Source organism: Pinus tabuliformis, chromosome 6, assembly GCF_031772625.1.
Source record: "Pinus tabuliformis cultivar Carrire ecotype Pingquan chromosome 6, CPIR1, whole genome shotgun sequence".
NCBI lineage: Eukaryota > Viridiplantae > Streptophyta > Pinopsida > Pinales > Pinaceae > Pinus > Pinus tabuliformis.
This window is the reverse complement of record NC_142292.1, coordinates 639,314,638-639,317,876: the sequence shown is the minus strand read 5'-3', so window position 1 is coordinate 639,317,876 and position 3,239 is coordinate 639,314,638.

The following is a 3,239-nucleotide window of genomic DNA, read 5'->3' as shown; positions in this document are numbered from 1 at the left end:
ATTTGCGATTTCGCATATCGGCGGTCGGCGTTTTTCGAAGGTCTTCTTTTAAAGGGGCGCGTGTGATGTATGCGACGCGATGAACTTCGCATCACTCATTCGCGGTCTTGCTTTTCGCGCTCGAGCCATGCTTCGGCCTTTCTTTGCGATGCGATTTAAGCCTTAGGGAGAAAAATATAAAAACTTTAGAAAAATATTTTTTGGGATTTTTTTGTTCAGGGTCCCCTCTTTGCTTGACATTATTGCTAATGTCAAGTGAAGAAGGGGGGTTGTTGGTGACCACAACACTATCGTACATGACAATCTAATGCATGTGCATATGACCACACTAAACAAGTAACATTTATCATGCATGTAACCATAACAACAATAGAATGACATGCACATACATAGCCTGAGGTCGAGTGCTGCAATCTCACTTTGATAATATGCTTCTCTTGCACATACACAGAATATCCTCTTCCATACTATCTTACCCTAAGGTCCAGTTCTACAATCTCACCTTAATAATACGCTTCTCCTGCTCTATCTCAGCGAACACAATAAAATCATAAAATAAAAACAACATCATGACAACATAAACTAAAACAATGAATATCACAATTCATGTATAAAAATCACATATAAAACTAAGATGCATGAACGGCAAACACATTCCGGCCATCCAATCCAAGTGATGAACCCACAAGCTTTGATACTACCTTGTAACCACCCCTCCTAGATCTATCCACTTTCACCCACCTATAAAGGTAAACATGAGATGATAGCTACTATGACATGACTTAACCTCCTAAGTATAATTAAGGAAGTGGAATCGACAAACTAAAACTTTACTAAACTTCCTTAGGAGTTACAATACCCCACATGAGCTAAACAACCACTCCACGTGCCCAAACCTTGACCTAGATTACTTTTTCACTAACCTAGACTCTCTGTATCATGCATAAGCATACATCCATGTGATTGTATGTCTCCAGATGCATGCATAAGCCTACAAGGGAGTGACTGTAATCTTTTTCACCCAATTCTATGGTTGTGACCATGATATCTAGGGTACTTTTTTCATGGCTAGTCTCCAGACCGCTGCCCAAAACTTAATGAAACTATTAGAAATGATAAATAACACAAAGAAAAATTGTTTAATTGAAATCTTGATCAAGGGCTTAACTTGACCCATCCTAACCATGACAGACATTTCGTCAAGAACATGATGAGCATGTAATCTTCTGGTCATGAATGTATATCTAAATATAAGGGTTTGAAACTTATATGAGAGTCACCAATAAGGTCTAATGCCCTCTCATAATCGTTGCAATAACATTTTTTAGCTCATGCATTCATTAACCTTTCATCAAAAAATCAAACATATAGAGAGACATAGCTAGAACCTATTATGAAACCATGCTTATAGCTCGGATATAACCATAATAATAACCATGATATATCAACCATCAGAGCCACATAATAACAAGTATAATTACTCATGAAATACAATAGGAAAAGGATCTCTTATTAACATATGAAAATTCCAACCAAGTCGTAGACTTCGATGTACCACACGACCATATATTGGGTTGAAGCAAATATTTCTTTCATCTAATCACCCTCATGCCATATTCCAAACATGAATGTGGGACTTGCAATAAAACCAACTAGGGCTTCGTTAGGGTTTACAATATATCGGCCATTATCATTCAAGGGATTTCTAGGACTGAAACCCTCATGTATATAGCCGATATTTACCGTATAGCATTCCATTATTGGTCAAGGGATTCCTAGGCCAAATGATAAACATACATTACCAGGCTTTACTGCAATCCTGCCAAAACCAATCAAGGGATCACTAGGTCCTAAAAGTGCATGTAATCCTCTCCACCCTCAATATTTATTCCGTATCCCATCATTAACAGTCGAGGGATTCCTAGGCCCTTATGAATTTTCTTGAGACCACCTCACCAAGTTCCAAAACCATTCGACAATCTAACTCAACCAAATGAAAGAACCTCCTCACACCATGGCTATCTCAAAATGGAAAGGTAAGGTTGAAATCATTTTCACACCTCAAAAATACCATGCTAGTGAGAGAAAGAGAACCAAATACACACATACATGTACCATGCGTGTCAAAACTAGCAAGAAAATCTTGCATGAAACTTCATACCTAAAAGTAATCCCACTATAGCCTCTTGATCCAACTCTTCCTTGCTTGATACTTTCTTTCATTTGCTTTTTTTTAACTTCCTTTACCGTCATTTCTCCAATGTATGAGTGATCCAAGAATGCTCTAAGTGTGCAAGAGTATGAGAGAGAGAAAAGGAAAATATCTCTAAACTAGAATTGGCAAAAGTATGAACTGACAAAAACCATGAACTGATTCTCACAAGCCTTTTTATCACTAAGGTCTCTATTTTCTCCAATTTCATCTATTTGACCTTCAATCTACTACTCGCATGCAACCTGTGATCTTTCACCTTCCTTTTCTCATATTTTCCATTATTTATATAAATAAAATGCCAATTAATTCCTCTTTTCCTTTTCAATTCATTTTCCATTTCCTTTGTTGATTTCCCTTAGCCATAATAAACCAAATGAACACCTACTAGTATGTTTTTCCCCATATTCAACTTGGAATATGTATCCCATGACCTTGGTATTATTTTTCCTTTATTAACTTTATTACACTAACTTATATCAAAAGGTTGTTGCATCGAAGGTTCATTAGTGGACTACCAATAAAATTCAATGATTAAATTGAGTATGATGAACCTTGGTTGCTAAAATAAGTTATTAGAAATTTGAAGCATTAGTCTGAGAAATGAAAGTGTAAGTCCAATTCTAAGGATGGTTTGAGGCAGAATGATAAGACTAAAGGAAAGTGGCCGGTGAAGTGAGGAAGATCTTAGGATGCAAGTGAAATGGAAAATGATTCTCCTTACAATAAGTTTCAACTCCCAGAGAAACAAAATAAGGGTAGGGGAATAGAACCGTTGCAGTGTTGGATATGTGGAATCTGGATTATCACAAGAAGGATTGTATGTTATATTAGTATAGAAAAGCTCATATCATAGTGCTCAGTAGATGTTGATTGCTGGGGATGTTGACTAGAGAATTCCTCAGATTAGTGCAACATTTCATAACAAGCAGGTGGATCACTAGGCATCCATTCTTGAGAAGGAAGGTAATCTTTGTGATCAAGTTGTTTTCATTTTGATTGAACATGGATCTAATTATAGTTATGT